At 51.7% G+C, this 7,380-nt stretch overlaps 21 non-coding genes across 21 annotated transcripts; all 21 read left to right on the top strand.

Moving 5' to 3' along the window:
* The first annotated feature begins 165 nt into the window (after positions 1-165).
* On the top strand, positions 166-237 carry trnaq-uug (transfer RNA glutamine (anticodon UUG)). Its single transcript has one exon. It is a non-coding gene; the product is annotated as a tRNA-Gln (tRNA).
* Positions 238-469: 232 nt separating this feature from the next.
* trnaq-uug (transfer RNA glutamine (anticodon UUG)) lies at positions 470-541 on the top strand. Its single transcript has one exon. It is a non-coding gene; the product is annotated as a tRNA-Gln (tRNA).
* A 232-nt stretch (positions 542-773) lies between these two features.
* Positions 774-845, top strand: trnaq-uug (transfer RNA glutamine (anticodon UUG)). The gene has a single exon. It is a non-coding gene; the product is annotated as a tRNA-Gln (tRNA).
* A 229-nt stretch (positions 846-1,074) lies between these two features.
* trnaq-uug (transfer RNA glutamine (anticodon UUG)) lies at positions 1,075-1,149 on the top strand. The gene has a single exon. It is a non-coding gene; the product is annotated as a tRNA-Gln (tRNA).
* Positions 1,150-1,380: 231 nt separating this feature from the next.
* Positions 1,381-1,452, top strand: trnaq-uug (transfer RNA glutamine (anticodon UUG)). The gene has a single exon. It is a non-coding gene; the product is annotated as a tRNA-Gln (tRNA).
* A 232-nt stretch (positions 1,453-1,684) lies between these two features.
* trnaq-uug (transfer RNA glutamine (anticodon UUG)) lies at positions 1,685-1,756 on the top strand. The gene has a single exon. It is a non-coding gene; the product is annotated as a tRNA-Gln (tRNA).
* A 534-nt stretch (positions 1,757-2,290) lies between these two features.
* On the top strand, positions 2,291-2,362 carry trnaq-uug (transfer RNA glutamine (anticodon UUG)). The gene has a single exon. It is a non-coding gene; the product is annotated as a tRNA-Gln (tRNA).
* Positions 2,363-2,591: 229 nt separating this feature from the next.
* Positions 2,592-2,666, top strand: trnaq-uug (transfer RNA glutamine (anticodon UUG)). The gene has a single exon. It is a non-coding gene; the product is annotated as a tRNA-Gln (tRNA).
* Positions 2,667-2,897: 231 nt separating this feature from the next.
* Positions 2,898-2,969, top strand: trnaq-uug (transfer RNA glutamine (anticodon UUG)). The gene has a single exon. It is a non-coding gene; the product is annotated as a tRNA-Gln (tRNA).
* A 232-nt stretch (positions 2,970-3,201) lies between these two features.
* trnaq-uug (transfer RNA glutamine (anticodon UUG)) lies at positions 3,202-3,273 on the top strand. Its single transcript has one exon. It is a non-coding gene; the product is annotated as a tRNA-Gln (tRNA).
* A 232-nt stretch (positions 3,274-3,505) lies between these two features.
* Positions 3,506-3,577, top strand: trnaq-uug (transfer RNA glutamine (anticodon UUG)). Its single transcript has one exon. It is a non-coding gene; the product is annotated as a tRNA-Gln (tRNA).
* A 534-nt stretch (positions 3,578-4,111) lies between these two features.
* Positions 4,112-4,183, top strand: trnaq-uug (transfer RNA glutamine (anticodon UUG)). The gene has a single exon. It is a non-coding gene; the product is annotated as a tRNA-Gln (tRNA).
* Positions 4,184-4,415: 232 nt separating this feature from the next.
* trnaq-uug (transfer RNA glutamine (anticodon UUG)) lies at positions 4,416-4,487 on the top strand. The gene has a single exon. It is a non-coding gene; the product is annotated as a tRNA-Gln (tRNA).
* Positions 4,488-4,720: 233 nt separating this feature from the next.
* trnaq-uug (transfer RNA glutamine (anticodon UUG)) lies at positions 4,721-4,792 on the top strand. Its single transcript has one exon. It is a non-coding gene; the product is annotated as a tRNA-Gln (tRNA).
* Positions 4,793-5,024: 232 nt separating this feature from the next.
* Positions 5,025-5,096, top strand: trnaq-uug (transfer RNA glutamine (anticodon UUG)). Its single transcript has one exon. It is a non-coding gene; the product is annotated as a tRNA-Gln (tRNA).
* Positions 5,097-5,328: 232 nt separating this feature from the next.
* Positions 5,329-5,400, top strand: trnaq-uug (transfer RNA glutamine (anticodon UUG)). The gene has a single exon. It is a non-coding gene; the product is annotated as a tRNA-Gln (tRNA).
* A 229-nt stretch (positions 5,401-5,629) lies between these two features.
* Positions 5,630-5,704, top strand: trnaq-uug (transfer RNA glutamine (anticodon UUG)). The gene has a single exon. It is a non-coding gene; the product is annotated as a tRNA-Gln (tRNA).
* A 231-nt stretch (positions 5,705-5,935) lies between these two features.
* trnaq-uug (transfer RNA glutamine (anticodon UUG)) lies at positions 5,936-6,007 on the top strand. The gene has a single exon. It is a non-coding gene; the product is annotated as a tRNA-Gln (tRNA).
* Positions 6,008-6,239: 232 nt separating this feature from the next.
* Positions 6,240-6,311, top strand: trnaq-uug (transfer RNA glutamine (anticodon UUG)). Its single transcript has one exon. It is a non-coding gene; the product is annotated as a tRNA-Gln (tRNA).
* A 534-nt stretch (positions 6,312-6,845) lies between these two features.
* Positions 6,846-6,917, top strand: trnaq-uug (transfer RNA glutamine (anticodon UUG)). The gene has a single exon. It is a non-coding gene; the product is annotated as a tRNA-Gln (tRNA).
* A 232-nt stretch (positions 6,918-7,149) lies between these two features.
* On the top strand, positions 7,150-7,221 carry trnaq-uug (transfer RNA glutamine (anticodon UUG)). Its single transcript has one exon. It is a non-coding gene; the product is annotated as a tRNA-Gln (tRNA).
* The last annotated feature ends 159 nt before the right edge of the window (positions 7,222-7,380 follow it).

Below are 7,380 nucleotides of genomic sequence, written 5' to 3' on the forward strand. Positions count from 1 at the left end.
GGCCTTTGTGGCGCACGCATTTTATCCTCAGGACTTGTCTTCGTTTCTCTGCCAACGGCTAGAGTGGCGTTTTGTCATTTTCGGCCATAACTCCCAAGCAGTCCCAGTATTGGTGATTCAGTGGTAGAATTCTCTCCGATTTCTTGCCAAAGATGTTGAGCAGGTGGTTCCATGGTGTAATGGTTAGCACTCTGGACTTTGAATCCAGCGATCCGAGTTCAAATCTCGGTGGGACCTTCCCCGTTCTCTTGTCGCCATGGCTACTCTACGATCTCCCTCGCGTTCCATTTGGTTGGATGTCTTCTGGCCTTTGTGGCGCACTCTTTTTATCCTCAGGACTTGTCTTTGTCCGTCTGCCAACGGCTAGAGTGGCGTTTTGTCACTTTCGGCCATAGCTCCCCAGCAGTCTCAGCATTGGTGGTTCAGTGGTAGAAATCTCACCGACTCCTGCCAAATATGGTGAGCTGGTGGTTCCATGGTGTAATGGTTAGCACTCTGGACTTTGAATCCAGCGATCCGAGTTCGAATCTCGATGGAACCTTCCCCGCTCTCTTGTCTCCAGGGCTCCACTACGATCTCCCTCGCTTGCCATGAGGTTGGACGTCCTCTGGCCTTTGTGGCGCACACTTTTTATCCTCAGCATTTGTCTTTGTTCCGCTGCCAACGGCTAGAGTGGCGTTTTGTATCTTTCGGCCATAACTCCCCGGCAGTCGCAGCATTGGTGGTTCAGTGTTAGAATTCACACCGATTCCTGCCAAAGTTAGAGAGCAGTTGGTTCCATGGTGTAATGGTTAGCACTCTGGACTTTGAATCCAGCGATCCGAGTTCAAATCTCGGTGGAACCTTCCCCGTTCTCTTGTCGCCAGGGCTACTCTTCGATCTCCCTCGCTTGCCATGAGGTTGGACGTCCTCTGGCCTTTGTGGCGCACTCTTTTTATCCTCAGGACTTGTCTTTGTCCCTCTGCCAACGGCTAGAGTGACGTTTTGTCACTTTCTGCCATAACTGCCCCTCAGTCGCAGTATTGGTGGTTCAGTGGTAGAATTCTTTTCGATTCCTGCCAAAGATGGTGAGCAGGTGGTTCCATGGTGTAATGGTTAGCACTCTGGACTTTGAATCCAGGGATCCGAGTTCGAATCTCGGTGGCACCTTCTGCCCTCTCTTGCCGCCAGGGCTTGACTACGATCTCCTTCGCTTGCCATGAGTTGGACGTCCTCTGGCCTTTGTGGCGCACGCTTCTTATCCTCAGGACTTGTCTTTGTCCCTCTGCTAACGGCTAGAGTGGCGTTTTGTCACTTTCAGCCATAACTCCCCCGCAGTGGCAGCATTGGTGATTCAGTGGTAGAATTCTATCCGATTCCTGCCAAAGATGGTAAGCAGGTGGTTCCATGGTGTAATGGTTAGCACTCTGGACTTTGAATCCAGTGATCCGAGTTCGAATCTCGGTGGAACCTTCCCTGCTATCTTGTCGCCAGGGCTAGACTATGATCTCCTTCGCTTGCCATGAGGTTGGACGTCCTTTGGCCTTTGTGGTGCACTAATTTTATCCTCAGGACTTGTGTTTGTCCCTTTGCCAACGGCTAGAGTGACATTTTGTCACTTTCTGCCAAAACTCCCCCTTAGTCGCAGTATTGGTGGTTCAGTGGTAGAATTCTTTCCGATTCCTGCCAGAGATGATGAGCAGGTGGTTCCATGGTGTAATGGTTAGCACTCTGGACTTTGAATCCAGCGATCCGAGTTCGAATCTCGGTGGAACCTTCCGTGCTCTCTTGCCGCCAGGGTTAGACTACGATCACCCTCGCTTGCCATGAGGTTGGACGTCCTCTGGCCTTTGTGGCGCACGCATTTTATCCACAGGACTTGTCTTTGTCCCTCTGCCAACGGCTAGTGGTGTTTTGTCACTTTCGGCCATAACTCCCCAGAAGGGGCAGCATTGGTGATTCAGTGGTAGAATTCTCTCCGATTCCTGCCAAAGATGGTGAGCAGGTGGTTCCATGGTGTAATGGATAGCACTCTGGACTTTGAATCAAACGATCCGAGTTCGAATCTCGGTGGCACCTTCTGCCCTCTCTTGCCGCCAGGGCTAGACTACGATCTCCTTCGCTTGCCATGAGGTTGGACGTCCTCTGGCCTTTGTGGCGCACGCTTCTTATCCTCAGGACTTGTCTTTGTCCCTCTGCCAACGGCTAGAGTGGCGTTTTGTATCTTTCGGCCATAAATCCCCGGCAGTCGCAGCATTGGTGGTTCAGTGGTAGAATTCACGCCGATTCCTGCCAAAGTTATTGTGCAAGTGGTTCCATTGTGTAATAGTTAGCACTCTGGACTTTGAATCCAGCGATCCGAGTTCAAATCTCGGTGGAACCTTCCCCGTTCTCTTGTCGCCAGGGCTTCTCTTCAATCTCCCTCGCTTGCCATGAGGTTGGACGTCCTCTGGCCTTTGTGGCGCACTCTTTTTATCCTCAGGACTTGTCTTTGTCCCTCTGCCAACGGCTAGAGTGACGTTTTGTCACTTTCGGCCATAACTGCCCCTCAGTCGCAGTATTGGTGGTTCAGTGGTAGAATTCTTTTCGATTCCTGCCAAAGATGGTGAGCAGGTGGTTCCATGGTGTAATGGTTAGCACTCTGGACTTTGAATCCAGGGATCCGAGTTCGAATCTCGGTGGCACCTTCTGCCCTCTCTTGCCGCCAGGGCTTGACTACGATCTCCTTCGCTTGCCATGAGTTGGACGTCCTTTGGCCTTTGTGGCGCACGCTTCTTAACCTCAGGACTTGTCTTTGTCCCTCTGCCAACGGCTAGAGTGGCGTTTTGTCACTTTCGGCAAAAACTCCCCCTCAGTCGCAGCATTGGTGGTTCAGTGGTAGAACTCTCTCCGATTCCTGCCAAAGATGGTGAGCAGGTGGTTCCATGGTGTAATGGTTAGCACTCTGGACTTTGAATCCAGTGATCCGAGTTCGAATCTCGGTGGAACCTTCCCTGCTCTCTTGTGGCCAGGGCTAGACTACGATCTCCTTCGCTTGCCATGAGGTTGGACGTCCTCTGGCATTTGTGGCGCACTCTTTTTATCCTCAGGACTTGTCTTTGTCCATCTGCCAAAGGCTAGAGTGGCATTTTGTCACTTTCGGCCGTAACTCCCCAGCAGTCGCAGCATTGGTGGTTCAGTGGTAGAATTCTCACCGATTCCTGCCAAAGTTATTGCGCAGGTGGTTCCATGGTGTAATGGTTAGCACTCTGGACTTTGAATCCAGCGATCCGAGTTCAAATCTCGATGGAACCTTCCCCACTCTCTTGTCGCCAGGGCTACACTACGATCTCCCTCGCTTGCCACGAGGTTGGACGTCCTCTGGCCTTTGTGGCGCACTCTTTTTATCCTCAGGACTTGTCTTTGTCCCGTTGCCAACGGCTAGAGTGGCGTTTTGTCACTTTCGGCCATAACTCCCCAGCAGTCTCAGCATTGGTGGTTCAGTAGTAGAAATCTCACCGATTCCTGCCAAATGCTGTGAGCTGGTGGTTCCATGGTGTAATGGTTAGCACTCTGGACTTTGAATCCAGCGATCCGAGTTCGAATCTCGGTGGAACCTTCCGTGCTCTCTTGCCGCCAGGGTTAGACTACGATCACCCTCGCTTACCATGAGGTTGGACGTCCTCTGGCCTTTGTGGCGCACGCATTTTATCCACAGGACTTGTCTTTGTCCCTCTGCCAACGGCTAGTGGTGTTTTGTCACTTTCGGCCATAACTCCCCAGAAGGGGCAGCATTGGTGATTCAGTGGTAGAATTCTCTCCGATTCCTGCCAAAGATGGTGAGCAGGTGGTTCCATGGTGTAATGGATAGCACTCTGGACTTTGAATCAAACGATCCGAGTTCGAATCTCGGTGGCACCTTCTGCCCTCTCTTGCCGCCAGGGCTAGACTACGATCTCCTTCGCTTGCCATGAGGTTGGACGTCCTCTGGCCTTTGTGGCGCACGCTTCTTATCCTCAGGACTTGTCTTTGTCCCTCTGCCAACGGCTAGAGTGGCGTTTTGTATCTTTCGGCCATAAATCCCCGGCAGTCGCAGCATTGGTGGTTCAGTGGTAGAATTCACGCCGATTCCTGCCAAAGTTATTGTGCAAGTGGTTCCATTGTGTAATAGTTAGCACTCTGGACTTTGAATCCAGCGATCCGAGTTCAAATCTCGGTGGAACCTTCCCCGTTCTCTTGTCGCCAGGGCTTCTCTTCAATCTCCCTCGCTTGCCATGAGGTTGGACGTCCTCTGGCCTTTGTGGCGCACTCTTTTTATCCTCAGCACTTGTCTTTGTCCCTCTGCCAACGGCTAGAGTGGCGTTTTGTATCTTTCGGCCATAAATCCCCGGCAGTCGCAGCATTGGTGGTTCAGTGGTAGAATTCTCACCGATTCCTGCCAAAGTTATTGCGCAGGTGGTTCCATGGTGTAATGGTTAGCACTCTGGACTTTGAATCCAGCGATCCGAGTTCAAATCTCGTTGGAACCTTCCCCGTTCTCTTGTCGCCAGGGCTACTCTTCGATCTCCCTCGCTTGCCATGAGGTTGGACGTCCTCTGGCCTTTGTGGCGCACGCATTTTATCCTCAGGACTTGTCTTCGTTTCTCTGCCAACGGCTAGAGTGGCGTTTTGTCACTTTCGGCCATAACTCCCAAGCAGTCCCAGTATTGGTGATTCAGTGGTAGAATTCTCTCCGATTTCTTGCCAAAGATGTTGAGCAGGTGGTTCCATGGTGTAATGGTTAGCACTCTGGACTTTGAATCCAGCGATCCGAGTTCAAATCTCGGTGGGACCTTCCCCGTTCTCTTGTCGCCATGGCTACTCTACGATCTCCCTCGCGTTCCATTTGGTTGGATGTCTTCTGGCCTTTGTGGCGCACTCTTTTTATCCTCAGGACTTGTCTTTGTCCGTCTGCCAACGGCTAGAGTGGCGTTTTGTCACTTTCGGCCATAGCTCCCCAGCAGTCTCAGCATTGGTGGTTCAGTGGTAGAAATCTCACCGACTCCTGCCAAATATGGTGAGCTGGTGGTTCCATGGTGTAATGGTTAGCACTCTGGACTTTGAATCCAGTGATCCGAGTTCGAATCTCGATGGAACCTTCCCCGCTCTCTTGTCTCCAGGGCTCCACTACGATCTCCCTCGCTTGCCATGAGGTTGGACGTCCTCTGGCCTTTGTGGCGCACACTTTTTATCCTCAGCATTTGTCTTTGTTCCGCTGCCAACGGCTAGAGTGGCGTTTTTCATCTTTCGGCCATAACTCCCCGGCAGTCGCAGCATTGGTGGTTCAGTGTTAGAATTCACACCGATTCCTGCCAAAGTTAGAGAGCAGTTGGTTCCATGGTGTAATGGTTAGCACTCTGGACTTTGAATCCAGCGATCCGAGTTCAAATCTCGGTGGAACCTTCCCCGTTCTCTTGTCGCCAGGGCTACTCTTCGATCTCCCTCGCTTGCCATGAGGTTGGACGTCCTCTGGCCTTTGTGGCGCACTCTTTTTATCCTCAGGACTTGTCTTTGTCCCTCTGCCAACGGCTAGAGTGACGTTTTGTCACTTTCTGCCATAACTGCCCCTCAGTCGCAGTATTGGTGGTTCAGTGGTAGAATTCTTTTCGATTCCTGCCAAAGATGGTGAGCAGGTGGTTCCATGGTGTAATGGTTAGCACTCTGGACTTTGAATCCAGGGATCCGAGTTCGAATCTCGGTGGCACCTTCTGCCCTCTCTTGCCGCCAGGGCTTGACTACGATCTCCTTCGCTTGCCATGAGTTGGACGTCCTCTGGCCTTTGTGGCGCACGCTTCTTATCCTCAGGACTTGTCTTTGTCCCTCTGCTAACGGCTAGAGTGGCGTTTTGTCACTTTCAGCCATAACTCCCCCGCAGTGGCAGCATTGGTGATTCAGTGGTAGAATTCTATCCGATTCCTGCCAAAGATGGTAAGCAGGTGGTTCCATGGTGTAATGGTTAGCACTCTGGACTTTGAATCCAGTGATCCGAGTTCGAATCTCGGTGGAACCTTCCCTGCTATCTTGTCGCCAGGGCTAGACTATGATCTCCTTCGCTTGCCATGAGGTTGGACGTCCTTTGGCCTTTGTGGTGCACTAATTTTATCCTCAGGACTTGTGTTTGTCCCTTTGCCAACGGCTAGAGTGACATTTTGTCACTTTCTGCCAAAACTCCCCCTTAGTCGCAGTATTGGTGGTTCAGTGGTAGAATTCTTTCCGATTCCTGCCAGAGATGATGAGTAGGTGGTTCAATGGTGTAATGGTTAGCACTCTGGACTTTGAATCCAGCGATCCGAGTTCGAATCTCGGTGGAACCTTCCGTGCTCTCTTGCCGCCAGGGTTAGACTACGATCACCCTCGCTTGCCATGAGGTTGGACGTCCTCTGGCATTTGTGGCGCACGCATTTTATCCACAGGACTTGTCTTTGTCCCTCTGCCAACGGCTAGTGGTGTTTTGTCACTTTCGGCCATAACTCCCCAGAAGGGGCAGCATTGGTGATTCAGTGGTAGAATTCTCTCCGATTCCTGCCAAAGATGGTGAGCAGGTGGTTCCATGGTGTAATGGATAGCACTCTGGACTTTGAATCAAACGATCCGAGTTCGAATCTCGGTGGCACCTTCTGCCCTCTCTTGCCGCCAGGGCTAGACTACGATCTCCTTCGCTTGCCATGAGGTTGGACGTCCTCTGGCCTTTGTGGCGCACGCTTCTTATCCTCAGGACTTGTCTTTGTCCCTCTGCCAACGGCTAGAGTGGCGTTTTGTATCTTTCGGCCATAAATCCCCGGCAGTCGCAGCATTGGTGGTTCAGTGGTAGAATTCACGCCGATTCCTGCCAAAGTTATTGTGTAAGTGGTTCCATTGTGTAATAGTTAGCACTCTGGACTTTGAATCCAGCGATCCGAGTTCAAATCTCGGTGGAACCTTCCGCGTTCTCTTGTCGCCAGGGCTTCTCTTCAATCTCCCTCGCTTGCCATGAGGTTGGACGTCCTCTGGCCTTTGTGGCGCACTCTTTTTATCCTCAGGACTTGTCTTTGTCCCTCTGCCAACGGCTAGAGTGACGTTTTGTCACTTTCGGCCATAACTGCCCCTCAGTCGCAGTATTGGTGGTTCAGTGGTAGAATTCTTTTCGATTCCTGCCAAAGATGGTGAGCAGGTGGTTCCATGGTGTAATGGTTAGCACTTTGGACTTTGAATCCAGGGATCCGAGTTCGAATCTCGGTGGAACCTTCCCCGCTCTCTTGTCGCCAGGGCTAGACTACGATCTCCTTCCCTTGCCATGAGGTTGGACGTCCTCTGGCCTTTGTGGCGCACTCTTTTTATCCTCAGGACTTGTCTTTGTCCATCTGCCAACGGCTAGAGTGGCGTTTTGTCACTTTCGGCCGTAAC

Source organism: Sardina pilchardus, chromosome 18, assembly GCF_963854185.1.
Source record: "Sardina pilchardus chromosome 18, fSarPil1.1, whole genome shotgun sequence".
Lineage (NCBI taxonomy): Eukaryota > Metazoa > Chordata > Actinopteri > Clupeiformes > Clupeidae > Sardina > Sardina pilchardus.